Source organism: Somniosus microcephalus, chromosome 5 (genome assembly GCF_052327205.1).
Source record: "Somniosus microcephalus isolate GS21.2 chromosome 5, FLI_Smic_1.0, whole genome shotgun sequence".
NCBI classification, from domain to species: domain Eukaryota; kingdom Metazoa; phylum Chordata; class Chondrichthyes; order Squaliformes; family Somniosidae; genus Somniosus; species Somniosus microcephalus.
In genome coordinates this window covers 3662052-3680604 of record NC_140991.1, presented here as the reverse complement: position 1 = coordinate 3680604, position 18553 = coordinate 3662052, and positions in this window count along the sequence as shown.

Sequence of the window (18553 nt, the reverse complement as noted above, 5' to 3'; positions counted from 1 at the left end):
TGCAGTGATTCCCCGGGGGTCGGTGCTCCTCTCACGCTGCATTGCTGCAATTCCCCGGGGTCAGTGCTCCTCTCACGCTGTGTTGCTGTGATTCCCTGGGGCCGGTGCTCCTCTCACGCTGCATTGCTGCGATTCCCTGGGGTCGGTGCTTCTGTCTCACGCTGCATTGCTGCAATTCCCCGGGGTCAGTGCTCCTCTCACGCTGCATTGCTGCGATTCCCCGGGGTCGGTGCTCCTCTCACACTGCATTGCTGCGATTCCCCGGGGTCAGTGCTCCTCTCACGCTGCATTGCTGCGATTCCCCAGGGTCAGTGCTCCTCTCACGCTGCATTGCTGCGATTCCCCGGGGTCGGTGCTCCTGTCTCACGCTGCATTGCTGCGATTCCCCGGGGGTCGGTGCTCCTCGCACGCTGAATTGCTGCGATTCCCCGGGGTCGGTGCTCCTCTCACGCTGCATTGCTGCGATTCCCTGGGGTCGGTGCTCCTGTCTCACGCTGCATTGCTGCGATTCCCTGGGGCCGGCGCTCCTCTCACGCTGCATTGCAGTGATTCCCCGGGGGTCGGTGCTCCTGTCATGCTGCATTGCAGTGATTCCCCGGGGGCAGTGCTCCTCTCACGCTGCGTTGCTGCGATTCCCTGGGGGTCGGTGCTCCTGTCTCACGCTGCATTGCTGCGATTCCCCGGGGGTCGGTGCTCCTCGCACGCTGAATTGCTGCGAATCCCCGGGGTCGGTGCTCCTCTCACGCTGCTTTGCTGCGATTCCCCGGGGGCAGTGCTCCTCTCACGCTGCGTTGCTGCGATTCCCTGGGGGTCGGTGCTCCTGTCTCACGCTGCATTGCTGCGATTCCCCGGGGTCGGTGCTCCTCTCACGCTGCATTGCTGCGATTCCCCGGGGATCGGTGCTCCTCTCACGCTGCATTGCAGTGATTCCCCGGGGGTCGGTGCTCCTGTCTCACGCTGCATTGCTGCAATTCCCTGGGGTCGGTGCTCCTGTCATGCTGCATTGCTGCGATTCCCCGGGGTCGGTGCTCCTGTCTCACGCTGCATTGCAGTGATTCCCCGGGGGTCGGTGCTCCTCTCACGCTGCATTGCAGTGATTCCCCGGGGTCGGTGCTCCTCTCACACTGCATTGCTGCGATTCCCCGGGGTCGGTGCTCCTCTCACGCTGCATTGCTGCGATTCCCCGGGGTCGGTGCTCCTCTCACGCTGCATTGCTGCGATTCCCCGGGGTCGGTGCTCCTCTCACGCTGCATTGCAGTGATTCCCCGGGGTCGGTGCTCCTCTCACGCTGCATTGCTGCGATTCCCCGGGGTCGGTGCTCCTCTCACGCTGCATTGCTGCGATTCCCCGGGGTCAGTGCTCCTCTCACGCTGCGTTGCTGCGATTCCTTGGGGGTCAGTGCTCCTCTCACACTGCATTGCTGCGATTCCCCTGGGTCGGTGCTCCTGTCTCACGCTGCATTGCAGTGATTCCCCGGGGTCGGTGCTCCTGTCTCACGCTGCATTGCTGCGATTCCCCGGGGGTCGGTGCTCCTGTCTCACGCTGCATTACTGCGATTCCCCGGGGTCGGTGCTCCTGTCTCACGCTGCATTGCTGCGATTCCCCGGGGGTCGGTGCTCCTGTCTCATGCTGCATTGCTGCAATTCCCTGGGGTCGGTGCTCCTGTCTCACGGTGCATTGCTGCGATTCCCCGGGGTCGGTGCTCCTGTCTCATGCTGCGTTGCTGCGATTCCCCGGGGGCCGGTGCTCCTGTCTCACGCTGCATTGCTGCGATTCCCCGGGGGTCGGTGCTCCTGTCACACTGCGTTGCTGCGATTCCCCGGGGTCGGTGCTCCTCTCACGCTGCATTGCTGCGATTCCCCGGGGGTCGGTGCTCCTGTCTCACGCTGCATTGCTGCGATTCCCCGGGGTCGGTGCTCCTCTCACGCTGCATTGCTGTGATTCCCCGGGGTCGGTGCTCCTGTCTCACGCTGCGTTGCTGCGATTCCCCGGGGTCGGTGCTGCTGTCTCACGCTGCATTGCTGCGATTCCCCGGGGTCAGTGCTCCTCTCACACTGCATTGCTGCGATTCCCCGGGGTCAGTGCTCCTCTCACGCTGCATTGCCGCGATTCCCCGGGGTCGGTGCTCCTGTCATGCTGCATTGCTGCGATTCCCCTGGGTCAGTGCTCCTCTCACGCTGCATTGCTGCGATTCCCCGGGGTCAGTGCTCCTGTCATGCTGCATTGCTGCGATTCCCCGGGGTCAGTGCTCCTCTCACGCTGCATTGCTGCGATTCCCCGGGGTCGGTGCTCCTCTCACGCTGCATTGCTGTGATTCGTTGGGGTCGGTGCTGCTGTCTCACGCTGCATTGCTGCGATTCCCCGGGGTCAGTGCTCCTCTCACGCTGCATTGCTGCGATTCCCCAGGGTCGGTGCTCCTCTCACACTGCATTGCTGCGATTCCCCGGGGTCGGTGCTCCTCTCACGCTGCATTGCTGCGATTCCCCGGGGTCGGTGCTCCTCTCACGCTGCATTGCTGTGATTCGTTGGGGTCGGTGCTGCTGTCTCACGCTGCATTGCTGCGATTCCCCGGGGTCAGTGCTCCTCTCACGCTGCATTGCTGCGATTCCCCAGGGTCGGTGCTCCTCTCACACTGCATTGCTGCGATTCCCCGGGGTCGGTGCTCCTCTCACGCTGCATTGCTGCGATTCCCCGGGGTCGGTGCTGCTGTCTCACGCTGCGTTGCTGCGATTCCCCAGGGTCGGTGCTCCTCTCACACTGCATTGCTGCGATTCCCCGGGGTCGGTGCTGCTGTCTCACGCTGCGTTGCTGCGATTCCCCAGGGTCGGTGCTCCTCTCACACTGCATTGCTGCGATTCCCCGGGGTCAGTGCTCCTCTCACGCTGCATTGCTGCGATTCCCCAGGGTCGGTGCTCCTCTCACACTGCATTGCTGCGATTCCCCGGGGTCAGTGCTCCTCTCACGCTGCATTGCTGCGATTCCCCGGGGTCAGTGCTCCTCTCACGCTGCATTGCTGCGATTCCCCGGGGTCAGTGCTCCTCTCACGCTGCATTGCTGCGATTCCCCGGGGTCGGTGCTGCTGTCTCACGCTGCGTTGCTGCGATTCCCTGGGGTTGGTGCTCCTCTCACGCTGCATTGCTGCGATTCCCCGGGGTCGGTGCTCCTCTCACGCTGCGTTGCTGCGATTCCCCGGGGGTCGGTGCTCCTCTCACGCTGTATTGCTGCGATTCCCCGGGGTCGGTGCTCCTGTCATGCTGCATTGCTGCGATTCCCCTGGGTCGGTGCTCCTGTCTCACGCTGCATTGCTGCGATTCCCCGGGGTCGGTGCTCCTGTCTCACGCTGCATTGCTGCGATTCCCCGGGGTCGGTGCTCCTGTCTCACGCTGCATTGCTGCGATTCCCCGGGGTCGGTGCTCCTCTCACGCTGCATTGCTGCGATTCCCCAGGGTCGGTGCTCCTCTCACACTGCATTGCTGCGATTCCCCGGGGTCGGTGCTCCTCTCACGCTGCGTTGCTGCGATTCCCCGGGGTCGGTGCTCCTCTCACACTGCATTGCTACGATTCCCCGGGGTCGGTGCTCCTCTCACGCTGCATTGCTGCGATTCCCCAGGGTCGGTGCTCCTCTCACACTGCATTGCTGCGATTCCCCGGGGTCGGTGCTCCTCTCACGCTGCATTGCTGCGATTCCCTGGGGTCGGTGCTCCTGTCTCACGCTGCATTGCTGCGATTCCCCGGGGTCGGTGCTCCTCTCACGCTGCATTGCTGCGATTCCCCAGGGTCGGTGCTCCTCTCACACTGCATTGCTGCGATTCCCCGGGGTCGGTGCTCCTCTCACGCTGCATTGCTGCGATTCCCCAGGGTCGGTGCTCCTCTCACACTGCATTGCTGCGATTCCCCGGGGTCGGTGCTCCTGTCTCACGCTGCATTGCTGCGATTCCCCGGGGGTCGGTGCTCCTGTCACGCTGCGTTGCTGCAATTCCCTGGGGTCGGTGCTCCTGTCTCACGGTGCATTGCTGCGATTCCCCGGGGTCGGTGCTCCTGTCTCATGCTGCGTTGTTGCGATTCCCCGGGGGTCGGTGCTCCTGTCTCATGCTGCATTGCAGTGATTCCCCGAGGGCCGGTGCTCCTGTCACACGCTGCATTGCTGCGATTCCCCGGGGGTCGGTGCTCCTGTCACACTGCGTTGCTGCGATTCCCCGGGGTCGGTGCTCCTCTCACGCTGCATTGCTGCGATTCCCCGGGGGTCGGTGCTCCTGTCTCACGCTGCATTGCTGCGATTCCCCGGGGTCGGTGCTCCTCTCACTCTGCATTGCTGTGATTCCCCGGGGTCGGTGCTCCTGTCTCACGCTGCATTGCTGCGATTCCCCAGGGTCGGTGCTCCTCTCACGCTGCATTGCTGCGATTCCCCGGGGTCGGTGCTCCTGTCTCACGCTGCGTTGCTGCGATTCCCCGGGGTCGGTGCTGCTGTCTCACGCTGCATTGCTGCGATTCCCCGGGGTCAGTGCTCCTCTCACGCTGCATTGCTGCGATTCCCCGGGGTCAGTGCTCCTCTCATGCTGCATTGCTGCGATTCCCCGGGGTCAGTGCTCCTCTCACGCTGCGTTGCTGCGATTCCCCGGGGTCAGTGCTCCTCTCATGCTGCATTGCTGCGATTCCCCGGGGTCAGTGCTCCTCTCACGCTGCGTTGCTGCGATTCCCCGGGGTCAGTGCTCCTCTCACGCTGCGTTGCTGCGATTCCCCTGGGTCGGTGCTCCTGTCTCACGCTGCATTGCCGCGATTCCCCGGGGTCGGTGCTCCTGTCATGCTGCATTGCTGCGATTCCCCGGGGTCAGTGCTCCTCTCACGCTGCATTGCTGCGATTCCCCGGGGTCGGTGCTCCTCTCACGCTGCATTGCTGTGATTCCCTGGGGTCGGTGCTGCTGTCTCACGCTGCATTACTGCGATTCCCCGGGGTCGGTGCTCCTCTCACGCTGCATTGCTGCGATTCCCCAGGGTCGGTGCTCCTCTCACACTGCATTGCTGCGATTCCCCAGGGTCGGTGCTCCTCTCACACTGCATTGCTGCGATTCCCCAGGGTCGGTGCTCCTCTCACACTGCATTGCTGCGATTCCCCGGGGTCGGTGCTCCTCTCACACTGCATTGCTGCGATTCCCCGGGGTCGGTGCTCCTCTCACGCTGCATTGCTGCGATTCCCCGGGGTCGGTGCTCCTCTCACACTGCATTGCTGCGATTCCCCGGGGTCGGTGCTGCTGTCTCATGCTGCGTTGCTGCGATTCCCCGGGGTCGGTGCTGCTGTCTCACGCTGCATTGCTGCGATTCCCCAGGGTCGGTGCTCCTCTCACACTGCATTGCTGCGATTCCCCAGGGTCGGTGCTCCTCTCACACTGCATTGCTGCGATTCCCCAGGGTCGGTGCTCCTCTCACACTGCATTGCTGCGATTCCCCGGGGTCGGTGCTCCTCTCACACTGCATTGCTGCGATTCCCCGGGGTCGGTGCTCCTCTCACGCTGCATTGCTGCGATTCCCCGGGGTCGGTGCTCCTCTCACACTGCATTGCTGCGATTCCCCAGGGTCGGTGCTGCTGTCTCATGCTGCGTTGCTGCGATTCCCCAGGGTCGGTGCTCCTCTCACACTGCATTGCTGCGATTCCCCGGGGTCAGTGCTCCTCTCACGCTGCATTGCTGCGATTCCCCAGGGTCGGTGCTCCTCTCACGCTGCATTGCTGCGATTCCCCGGGGTCGGTGCTGTTGTCTCACGCTGCGTTGCTGCGATTCCCCAGGGTCGGTGCTCCTCTCACACTGCATTGCTGCGATTCACCGGGGTCGGTGCTCCTCTCACGCTGCATTGCTGCGATTCCCCGGGGTCGGTGCTCCTCTCACGCTGCGTTGCTGCGATTCCCCAGGGTCGGTGCTCCTCTCACGCTGCATTGCTGCGATTCCCCGGGGTCGGTGCTCCTCTCACGCTGCATTGCTGCGATTCCCCGGGGTCGGTGCTCCTGTCTCACGCTGCGTTGCTGCGATTCCCCAGGGTCGGTGCTCCTCTCACACTGCATTGCTGCGATTCCCCGGGGTCGGTGCTCCTCTCACGCTGCATTGCTGCGATTCCCCAGGGTCGGTGCTCCTCTCACGCTGCATTGCTGCGATTCCCCGGGGTCAGTGCTCCTCTCACGCTGCATTGCTGCGATTCCCCAGGGTCGGTGCTCCTCTCACGCTGCGTTGCTGCGATTCCCCGGGGTCGGTGCTCCTCTCACGCTGCATTGCTGCGATTCCCCGGGGTCGGTGCTCCTCTCACTCTGCATTGCTGCGAATCCCCGGGGTCGGAGTTCCTGTCTCACGCTGCGTTGCTGCGATTCCCCGGGGTCGGTGTTCCTGTCTCACGCTGCGTTGCTGCGATTCCCCGGGGTCGGTGCTGCTGTCTCACGCTGCATTGCTGCGAATCCCCGGGATCAGTGCTCCTCTCACGCTGCATTGCTGCGATTCCCTGGGGTCGGTGCTCCTCTCACGCTGCATTGCTGCGATTCCCCGGGGTCGGTGCTCCTCTCACGCTGCATTGCTGTGATTCCCCGGGGTCGGTGCTCCTGTCTCACGCTGCATTGCTGCGATTCCCCGGGGTTGGTGCTCCTCTCACGCTGCATTGCTGCGATTCCCTGGGGTCGGTGCTCCTCTCACGCTGTATTGCTGCGATTCCCCGGGGTTGGTGCTCCTCTCACGCTGCATTGCTGCGATTCCCCGGGGTTGGTGCTCCTCTCACGCTGTATTGCTGCGATTCCCCGGGGTTGGTGCTCCTCTCACGCTGCTTTGCTGCGATTCCCCGGGGTCAGTGCTCCTCTCACGCTGCATTGCTGCGATTCCCCAGGGTCGGTGCTCCTGTCTCACACTGCATTGCTGCGATTCCCCGGGGTCGGTGCTCCTCTCACGCTGCATTGCTGCGATTCCCCGGGGTCAGTGCTCCTCTCACACTGCATTGCTGCGATTCCCCGGGGTTGGTGCTCCTCTCACGCTGCATTGCTGCGATTCCCTGGGGTCGGTGCTCCTCTCACGCTGTATTGCTGCGATTCCCCGGGGTTGGTGCTCCTCTCACGCTGCATTGCTGCGATTCCCCGGGGTCGGTGCTCCTCTCACGCTGCGTTGCTGCGATTCCCCTGGGTCGGTGCTCCTCTCACGCTGCATTGCTGCGATTCCCCGGGGTCAGTGCTCCTCTCACGCTGCATTGCTGCGATTCCCCGGGGTCGGTGCTCCTCTCACGCTGCATTGCTGCGATTCCCCAGGGTCGGTGCTCCTCTCACACTGCATTGCTGCGATTCCCCGGGGTCGGTGCTCCTCTCACGCTGCATTGCTGCGATTCCCCGGGGTCGGTGCTCCTCTCACGCTGCATTGCTGCGATTCCCCAGGGTCGGTGCTCCTCTCACACTGCATTGCTGCGATTCCCCGGGGTCGGTGCTCCTCTCACGCTGCGTTGCTGCGATTCCCCAGGGTCGATGCTCCTGTCTCACGCTGCATTGCTGCGATTCCCCGGGTCGGTGCTCCTCTCACGCTGCATTGCTGCGATTCCCCGGGGTCGGTGCTCCTGTCTCACGCTGCGTTGCTGCGATTCCCTGGGGTCGGTGCTCCTCTCACGCTGCATTGCTGCGATTCCCTGGGGTCGGTGCTCCTCTCACGCTGCATTGCTGCGATTCCCTGGGGTCGGTGCTCCTCTCACGCTGCGTTGCTGCGATTCCCCGGGGTCAGTGCTCCTCTCATGCTGCATTGCTGCGATTCCCCAGGGTCGGTGCTCCTCTCACGCTGCGTTGCTGCGATTCCCCAGGGTCGGTGCTCCTCTCACGCTGCATTGCTGCGATTCCCCGGGGTCGGTGCTCCTGTCATGCTGCGTTGCTGCGATTCCCCGGGGTCGGTGCTCCTGTCATGCTACATTGCTGCGATTCCCCGGGGTCAGTGCTCCTCTCACGCTGCATTGCTGCGATTCCCCAGGGTCGGTGCTCCTGTCTCACGCTGCATTGCTGCAATCTCCCACTCACGGATCTGCAAAATGACACAATGAGTGTTTTAAAAATCTTTTACAAGATTACTCAGTCCGTCTGTTAAACTGGTTCTTGTTCCTGGTGACTGATTTTATTTCCCTGGGAATTTTTTCCCTACAACTATGTGGCAGGTGAGCACTCAATAGCTGCGGCAGATGGAACAAGGCACAGCGTAACAGGGCTTGAGGTTCAATTCTTCTCCGTATAACAGTGTGTGTGTGTGAGAGAGTGAAACGCCGAGTGTGTGTGCGTGTGTTTGTGACTGTGTGTGTGTGTTTCTTTTACAGTGTGAGTGTGTGTTTCTGTTTGTGAATGTTTGTGTTTGAGTGTGTGTGAGTGAGTGAATGTGTGTGTCATAAATCGCAACTTCTACAAGAAGTAACTCAGGAAGTATTACTGGACGGCCAGCTGAGGGCGCCGTCCGAGGAGTACAAATACTCGGGCGTGGGCCCAACTTGGCCAGAGACAATCTGGAAACAGGAAGCTAGTGACTACTAACTAGACCTCCATGTTTTGTTACAAGTCGATTAAAGCCTTGCTTTATGTTCAACCAAGTGCGTAGTGTCCAAAGATGTGCGGGTTAGGTTGATTGGCTATGATAAATTGACCCTTAGTGTTAGGGGGATTACATACGTGGGGTTACGGGGATAGGGTGGGATATGTGTTGGTGTAGGGGTTACGGGGATCGGGTGGGATATGTGTCGGTGCAGGCTCGATGGGCCGAAATGGCCTCTATCTGCACTGTGGGGTTTCTGTGATTCTGTGATTGTGTGAGTCTTTATTACGTCAGTGTGTCTATGTGAGTGTGTTTGTGTGAGTACTTCTGTGTGTTTGTGTGTGAGTGAGTGAATGTATTTCTGTGTGTGTTTTGTGTGTGTGTGTCCCTGTATGAGTGTGTGTGTGCATGTGAGGGCCTGTGGATGTGTGAATGTTTGTTTATGTGACTGTGTGAGTGATGATATGAGTGAGTGTGAGTGATTGAGTGTGTGAGTATGTGTGTGTGTGTGTGTGAGTCTTTATGTATGTGCATGCTTCTGCGTGTTTACGTGACTGTGTATGAGTGTGTGAGTGTGAATGTGAGTGTGAATGTGTGAGTGTGAGTGTGAATGTGTGAGTGTGAGTGTGTTAGGGTTGCAAAGGGGTGGAAAGTTTCCAGTAAATTTCTGGAAATTTTCCATGGGAAGTTTTGCTTGGGAATTTTGGGAATTTTGCTTTTGTTTTGTTTGTATTTGTATTTCTTTCTTTCTTTTCCCACAGGTCCTCTCTTAAAATTACTAACAGAGATGGAATCTTAATTATTAAGGAATTTCTTAATCAATATATGTTTATCTTCTTACTTGGCTTGTTTTAATAATTACAAGTTTTGTGTGTGACTGTGAACAAATGTGTCCTGATTGGTTGGATGAGTGGATGAGCGATTAGCTCCCTCTATTTGTAATATTTCCATATCGAATTGTGATTGGCCTGCAGGCATCTGTAAGACTGCTATAGTTTTTTTGGGCGAGAGTGGTTAGCAGCCTTAAACTACTCTCACCAGTAGCATCTGCAATTGCTCAGATTGAAGGAGATGACGCTGTCTTGTCAGATGTTCTCAGGCTTTTTACTGATTTAAAAGAACAAATCAGCATTGCCCTACCCACATCCCTGCTGCTCAAAGCAGAGGAGAAGGCAATTGTTCAATTCATACAGACGCGTCAAGAATTTTGTGTCAAGCCGATTCATGCTGCAGCATACATGCTGGACCCAAAGCATGTTGGGAGACCAATACTTTCTGGAGAACAGATCAACAGCGCTTACAGTGTGATTTCTACCCTCTCACACCATCTCAATCTGGATGTGGGCAAAGTTCTGGGAAGTCTGGCAAAGTTCTCTACCAAGCAAGGTCTTTGGAATGGGGATGGGATATGGGAATCATGCAAGCATATCAGTGCACATACCCGGTGGAAGGGACTTTGTGCATCTGAGGCCCTGTCACCTATTGCATCGGTGATACTCCAAATCCCACCTTCATCAGCAGCCTCTGAACGAAACTGGTCACTTTTTGGGAATACACATACAAAGGTGCGCAACAGGCTGACTAACAAGAGAGTGGAGAAACTGGTGGCTATCCGGGCGAACCTACAACTTATTGAGCCAGATACAGAAGTGTCCACCACACAGCTAGACACTGACACAGAGGAGGAAATGGACACGTCAGAGCCAGAGTCAGAGAATCAGGAGGAGCAATGAGGAGTAGAAGACTCGGAAGACTCATGAGTAGAAGACTCAAAGGGACAAAATAAGGACAAATTACAGGCTAAATAAGCTGACGCACTTTTTATTTTATTTTAGATGGGTCTTTTTTGTGGGGGTTCAATAAAGTTCAAAATTATAACCTAAATAAAGTTTTGAAAGCCTGTTTTTATTTGTATGGAACAGTATGTCTATTTTGACGACAAAGATAATATAAGGGTCAGAGACAAAAACCATCAGTGTGCAAAAAAACTCAAAATTCCCATAAATTCCCATAAATTCCCCAAATTCCCATAAATTCCTGAAAATTCCCATGGAAAGTTTCCTCTTTTAAAAATTCCCAGAATTTTGCAACCCTAGTGTGTGTGTGTGATTGTGAGTGAGTGTGAATGTGAGTGAGCATGTGTGTGTGTGAATGTCTGAGTGTGAGTATGAGTGTAAGTGTGCATGAGTGTGTGTGCATGTGAGTGTGAGTGTGTGTGGGTTTGTGAACATCTGTGAGTGAGCATGCATGTGTTAGTGTGCACGTGAGTGCATGCATGGGTGTGCAGGTGAATGTGCATGTGCATGTTAGTGTGTGTGAGTGTGAGTGAGCGTGTGAGTGTGCATCTGTGTGTCACTGTGCATGTGAGTGTGAGTGTGTGTGTGACCATGTGTGTGAGTGTGCATGTGAGTGTGTAAGTATGCATGCAAGTGTGTGTGTGAATGTGAGTGTGAGTGTGTGTGTGAGTATGCAAGTGCGTGAGTGTTTGTGTGTGAGTGTGCGTGTGCGTGCATGTGCGTGAGTGTGCGTGTGCGTGAGTGTGCGTGTGCGTGAGTGTGTGTGCGTGAGTGTGTGTGCATGTGAGTGCATGTGAGTGTGTGTGCGTGAGTGTGTGTGCGTGAGTGTGCATATGTGAGTGAGTATGAGTGTGTGCATGTGAGTGAGAGTGTGTGTGAGTGTGCATGTGAGTGTGTGTGTGAGTGTGCGTGTGAGTGTGAATGTGCATGTGAGCGTGTGTGTGTGTGAGTGAGTGTGCATGTGAGTGTGCATATGAGTGTGTGTGCGTGTGATTGTGCATGTGAGAGTGCATGTGACTGAATGTGAGTGTGAATGTGTGAGTGTGAGTGTGCATGTGAGTGTGAAATTGTGAGTGTGCGTGTGTGTGAGTGTGTGTGTGTGTGTTTCTTTTACAGTGTGAGTGTGTGTTTCTGTTTGTGAATGTTTGTGTTTGAGTGTGTGTGAGTGAGTGAATGTGTGTGTCATAAATCGCAACTTCTACAAGAAGTAACTCAGGAAGTACTACTGGACGGCCAGCTGAGGGCGCCGTCCGAGGAGTACAAATACTCGGGCGTGGGCCCAACTTGGCCAGAGTCAATCTGGAAACAGGAAGCTAGTGACTACTAACTAGACCTCCATGTTTTGTTACAAGTCGATTAAAGCCTTGCTTTATGTTCAACCAAGTCTTCAGTGTGTCTATGTGAGTGTGTTTGTGTGAGTACTTCTGCGTGTTTGTGTGTGAGTGAGTGAATGTATTTCTGTGTGTGTGTTTTGTGTGTGTGTATCCCTGTACGAGTGTGTGTGTGCATGTGAGGGCCTGTGGATGTGTGAATGTTTGTTTATGTGACTGTGTGAGTGATGATATGAGTGAGTGAGTGATTGAGTGTGTGAATATGTGTGCGTGCGTGAGTCTTTATGTATGTGCATGCTTCTGCGTGTTTACGCGACTGTGTATGAGTATGTGAGTGTGAATGTGAGTGAGCATGTGTGTGTGTGAATGTGTGAGTGTGAGTATGAGTGTAAGTGTGCATGTGAGTGTGAGTGTGTGTGTGTGTGTTTGTGAACATCTGTGAGTGAGCATGCATGTGTGAGTGTGCGTCTGTGTGTCACTGTGCATGTGAGTGTGAGTGTGTGTGTGACCATGTGTGTGAGTGTGCATGTGAGTTTGTGTGTGAGTGTACGTGTGAAACATATAGAAACATAGAAGATAGGAGCAGGAGTAGGCCATTTGGCCCTTCGAGCCTGCTCCGCCATTCAATGAGATCATGGCTGATCTTCCAAATTCAGTACCCTGTCCCTGCCTTCTCCCCATATCCCTTGATCCCTTTAGCCTTAAGAAATATATCCAACTCTTTCTTGAATATATTTAATGAACTGGCGTCCACCGCCCTCTGTGGCAGAGAATTCCACAGGTTCACCACTCTCTGGGTGAAGAAATTCCTCCTCATTGCAGTCCTAAATGTCCTACCCCTTATCCTTAGACTATGACCCCTGGTTCTGGACTCCCCAACCATCGGGAACATCCTTCCAGCATCTAGTCTGTCTAGGCCTGACAGAATTTTATAGGTTTCGATGAGATCCCCTCTCAATCTTCTAAACTCCAGTGAGTACAAGCCCAATCGACACAATCTCTCTTCATACGTCATTCCTTCCATCCCAGGTATCAGCCTGGTGAATCTTCGCTGCACTCCTTCCATGGTAAGAACGTCCTTCCTCAGATAAGGCGACCAAAACTGCACACAGTACTCAAGGTGCGGTCTCACCAAGGCCCTGTACAACTGTAGCAAGACATCCTTGTTCCTGTACTTGAACCCTCTTGCTACGAAGGCCAACATACCATTTGCCTTCTTAACCGCCTGCTTCACCTGCATGCTTCCCTTCAGCGGCTGGTGCACAAGAACACCCAGGTCTCTTTGCACTTCCCCTTCTCCCAATCTATTGCCATTCAAATAATAATGTGCCTTCCTGTTTTTGCCACCAAAGTGGATAACCTCACATTTATCCACATTATAGTGCATTTGCCATGTTTCTGCCCAATCACCTAAGCTGTCCAAATCGTACTGGAGTTTCATGACATCCTCCTCGCAGCATACCCTCCCACCCAGCTTTGTGTCATCTGCAAATTTGGAGATATTACATCCAATTCCCTCATCCAGATCATTAATATATATTGTGAACAGCTGGGGTCCTAGGACCAATCCTTGCGGTACCCCACTAGTCACTGCCTGACACTTGGAAAATGACCCGTTTATTCCAACTCTTTGCTTTCTGTCCGCCAACCAGTTCTCTATCCAAGTCAATACCTTGCCCCCAATCCCATGTGCCTTAATTTTGCACGCTAATCTCTTATGCGGGACCTTATCGAAAGCCTTCTGAAAGTCCAAATACACCACATCCACTGGTTCTCCCTTATCTATTTAACCAGTTACATCCTCAAAAAATTCCAGTAGATTAGTCAAGCACGATTTACCTTTTGTAAATCCATGTTGACTTTGTCCGATCCTGTAGTGTATGTAACGTTCCACCTTTAAGAGAACTATTTTAAGGGTTGCACTACTTTATCTTGGCTACTGTATACTGTAATACCGGTGGTGACCACACCGGTATATAAGTGCTGTGTAATGATTTATTGGGCAGATTCGCCCTGACCTTCGAATAGTAAAGTCCTGTTAAAGTTACTCTTGTAGTCTGTGTATTAATTCACCATATACCCACAGACTTTACAGTGGCGACGAGTTCGATCTTACCCTGCGGCAGCGATACATCCGAAGCAGTTAACGAGCGTCGAGAGGAGGCACCCGCCCTCGTCATTCTGCTGAGAGAAGACTCGAGTCTGCAGAGCAAGGAAGAAGGAAGAATTCAGACACGAAGCCTTCCATCAGCAACAGGCAGTGATCATCCCTTCTGCCACGGTGGTGAGTGAGCCGATCAGCCACGAGAAGCAAGTCGGCCACGTTGACTGTGAGTAGGGGGAAAATAAAAAAAAAAAGAACGGAGGAAGGGCGGTGAACTCGACCACGGTCGGGGGGAAAGGAGCCGGACAGAAGTCGGGCCCAGAGGCGCTGAGACTGGGGCAGCGTGGGGCACGGAAACCGCGGTGCAAGCGGGAACGCAGCCGGTGTGAGAGACCGGGCTACCAGCGGGAACGCAGCCGGTGTGAGAGACCGGGCTACAAGCGGGCTGGAGACGCAACAGCGTCATGAGACAGCTCAACCGCGACCGGCGAAAGGCCGGGCAGCTACCGAGGCCGCGAGGCGCTGCGACCGGGATCGTAAGGCGCGGGAAGAAATAAAAATAAGAAACCGCGGAGAACTCAGCCGCAGCCGGGGGAGGAAAGGACCGGACTGCGAGAGGGCTGGGAGGCGCGATTGGAAGCCGCTGAGGGAGAGACAGAGCCCGAGCGAGCAGGAGAGACAGAGCTGAGCGAGGGAGACCGAGGAGATTCAGCCAGCAGCTGGAACTGTTCGCCGTCAACGGGTTGTCCCCAGCGCCGGTTGCCCTGCCGAGAAAAGGGAACAAAGAACGCACTGAAGCCGGCGCGCAGGCTGCGAACCCCGAAAGCCAGCGGTCGTCGCCCGAGGGAAAAGCTTACCCCTCCCGCCAGTAGGCGGAGAAGAAGACAGGAGCGGGAAACCGCCATTTTGAAAGTGGGCGGGGACGAAGACAAGCGCGGGAAACCGCCATTTTTGGGAAAAAAAAGAAAGAAAAAAAAAAGTTAAAGAAAAATTTCGTTGTTGTTTCTCAGGAAGATTGTGAAGATGCCTAAGCGTGGCAACATCAATGAATTCGATTCTGATGTGGAAGATTGGACCACGTATGTAGAACGCATCGAGATATATTGTAAGGTCAATAAGATAGCAAATTATGATAAAGCTCTAACCTTACTAAACTCAATGGGTGCGAAGACATACGGGTTATTGAAGCATCTTCTATCACCAGCTAAACCGGCGGATCAGTCTTTCGTTAATATTGTTGCTGTCCTGAAGGATCATGTGAACCCCACACCGCTGATGTTAGCGGAACGAGCTACATTTTACGGGAGAACGCAACTAAAGGAGGAAAGCAACGCGGAGTACCTGGTTGAACTGCGTAGGCTAGCAAAATACTGTCAGTTTAGGGTAAATCTGACAGAGGCACTGAGAGACAAGTTCGTGTGCGGGATGTCGAAGGAAGGAACACAAAAGCGACTGCTCAAAGAGAACGATCTTACACTTGATAAGGCTGTCCTTATTGCAGCATCGCACGAAGCCGCAGCGAGAGGCACGGCGGAAATGCAGCTGAAGACAGCGGTACTCAGTGTGGATCAAATGACTTCGGGTACAACGAAATGTTACCGTTGTGGGAAGACAACACACGACCAGAACCAATGCTGGTTTAAAAACCAGGAATGTAGAAAATGTGGCAATCTTGGTCACATAGCTAAAGTATGCCGGTCAGGAAAGAAGACCAGCAACAATAGGTCACCACAGAAGAAGTACAGAAAGGTACATAAGGTGACTGTGAAGAGTCCAGATGAACTGAATTCGGATTCAGACCCCAACAGCAAGGAACTGAGTAGTCTGAGGATTCACAATGTGAGTAAAGAAGCTGACCGACAAACTATCTGGGTCACACTGCAGATTGCAAAAGTCCAAGTGAAGATGGAAGTGGACACCGGATCGGCGTTGACGGTCATGAATAAACAAGATTACAAAAAGTTATTCAAACATATTCCCCTACGGGATACGGAGATAGTATTGCAGACATACACGGGGCATAAAGTATACCCCATCGGAAAGATAATAGCCAAGGTGAGACACAAGGGCAAAGATCACCAAGGAATGGACTTATGTGTACTACCCAAGGGAGGTCCACCACTTCTGGGACGGGAGTGGATCAGGAAAATAAAGATAGACTGGCACTCACTCAACACAATGACGGTAGATTTCGGAAAGAAAGATGTCAAACCTGAACGGTTGTCCAGAATATTGGACGAGGCTAAAGAGGTATTCCAGCAGGGACTGGGAACACTGAGAGGAATTAAGGCAAAAATCAAGATTGCAGAACATGCAAGCCCAAAATTTTTCAAAGCCAGATCGGTACCTTACGCGATACGACCTGCTGTGGAGGCAGAACTGGAAGAGCTTGAACATGCAGGGGTACTGTCGAAGGTGGACTGGAGTGAGTGGGCCACGCCCATTGTTCCCGTCATGAAGTCTTCATCAAGTAACAAGTCAGGGGGACCGGGGAAGGTCCGCATCTGCGGAGACTTCAAGATCACAGTTAATCCGGTGCTTCACACCGTACAATACCCGCTTCCGTGGATTGAGGATATCTTTGCTTCATTGTCTGGCGGGAAACACTTCACCAAGATAGACCTGGCACAAGCATATTTACAGATGGAGGTCGAGGAAGAGTCACGCCAGTATCTCACAATCAACATGCACAGAGGCTTGTATCGATATAATAGACTGGTTTTTGGAGTAGCTTCGGCTCCAGCAATTTGGCAGAGGGCCATGGAGCAGGTCTTACAGGGTATTCCAAGCACTCAGTGTTACTTGGACGATATCCTGATTACGGGAGAAGACGAGGAGGAACACCTCACAAATTTGAAACTGGTGCTCACCAGGTTGAAGGAATATGGCCTTCGAGTTAATCGCCAGAAATGTGAGTTCTTCCAGAAACGGATCTCGTACTGCGGTCATGTCATTGACCAAGAGGGGCTGCACAAGTCACCTGACAAGATCGAAGCGGTCGTGAAGGTCCCCGCTCCGGAAAATGTATCACAGTTGAGGTCGTTTCTGGGGTTGATTAATTATTACCATAAGTTTCTGCCAAATCTATCCACGGTGCTGCATCCGCTGAATGCTCTGTTGCGGAAAGAAGTACCATGGAAGTGGAGCGAGGACTGTAAGAAGGCCTTTCGCAGAAGCAAGGCGTTGATTACCTCTGAGGAAGTGTTGGCTCACTTCAACCCAACGCTACCTCTTCATCTAGCTTGTGATGCTTCCCCTTATGGTATTGGAGCTGTACTCTCACACAAGTTACCAAATGGCTCGGAAAGGCCAGTCGCATTTGCGTCCCGATCATTGACCTCCGCTGAGCGAAATTATGCTCAGATAGATAGGGAGGCTCTCAGCCTTGTGTGGGGAGTAAAGAAATTCAATCATTACCTGCAGGGCAAGAAGTTTACATTGCTGACAGACCACCAGCCGTTGGTGTCCATATTCAACCCTAACAAGGCCGTTTCCACTATGACAGCACAAAGGCTACAGAGGTGGTCCGTTCTACTAGGGGCACACCAATATGACATCGAATACAAAAGGTCCAAACAGCATGGAAATGCTGATGGGTTATCGCGCCTACCGTTGCCAGTGGAAGAAGAGGCGACTACAGTGGACCCAGTGGAGATGTTCCACTCAACCATAATGGAATGTCTACCAGTAACAAATTCCATGATCGAAAAGGAAACAAGAAATGACCCGACTCTCTCACGAGTCTACGATTTAACGGTGGAGGGATGGCCAGTACATGGCGAACCAATGCTGCCAGCATTTTCGCACAGAAGAGAACAGGTGTCAGTGTGCCGAGGAACCTTGATGTGTGGATCTAGAGTGGTGATTCCACCCAAACTCCAGCAGAAAGTACTAAAGGAGCTTCACGAGTGGCATCTGGGTGGAGTGAAAATGAAGAACCTAGCCAGAGCGTTTGTGTGGTGGCCAGGTATTGATGGAGACATCGAAGAAATAACCAAGAGCTGTCTAGGATGCCAGAAGGTTCAAAACGCGCCACCACAAGCTCCTCTGCATCCATGGGAGTGGCCCTCACCTCCATGGCAAAGGGTACATATCGACTTTGCTGGTCCATTTATGGACTCAATGTTTTTAATCGCGGTGGATGCACACTCCAAGTGGCCGGAGGTAATAAAAATGTCCTCCACCACCACGGAAAAAACCATCACAGTATTAAGGACCATATTTGCCAGGAATGGGCTGCCGGAACAGATCTGTTCTGATAATGGACCGCAATTTGTGTCCGAAGAATTCAGGAAGTTCTTAAAAAGCAATGGGGTTAAGCACTATGGCCGAGAAATTGAGTTTTGGCTTAGCCAGGGCTTTAGCGCTGGAAGTTAGTGCCAGCGCTAAGTCCCCCTGCGCGCGCCAAAAATTCAGCAGGGCCGCGCCCAAACGGCTGCCGGCGCTACTGAAGGGTCTTTGCGGCGGTAAATCGGCGCTAACTGCCGTTTCGCGCCGCAATTCCGGCGCTGCGGCACCCGATGCGGTGCGGCAGGCTCGGGAAGTGCAGGCCTCCTCCTTCCCTTAAGGAGGAGCTGCCTGCACCCGGCCGCAGCCCGCGAAAATCTTTTTAAAAATGAGCCCGGCACCTCGGACAAGTGCCGGGCTTGCTTCTGTTCCGGGGGGGGAAGTCCGGGGAGGGAGCTGCGGCCAGGCGGCCGGCGGGAAAGCGGCCGGCCGCCGCGGGGCCTTTAATGCGCCGGCGCAAAGACTTGTAAGACTCTGTTGCCAGAGTCTTAGTTGCGGCTGCCACGGGCGAGGCGGCCGCAA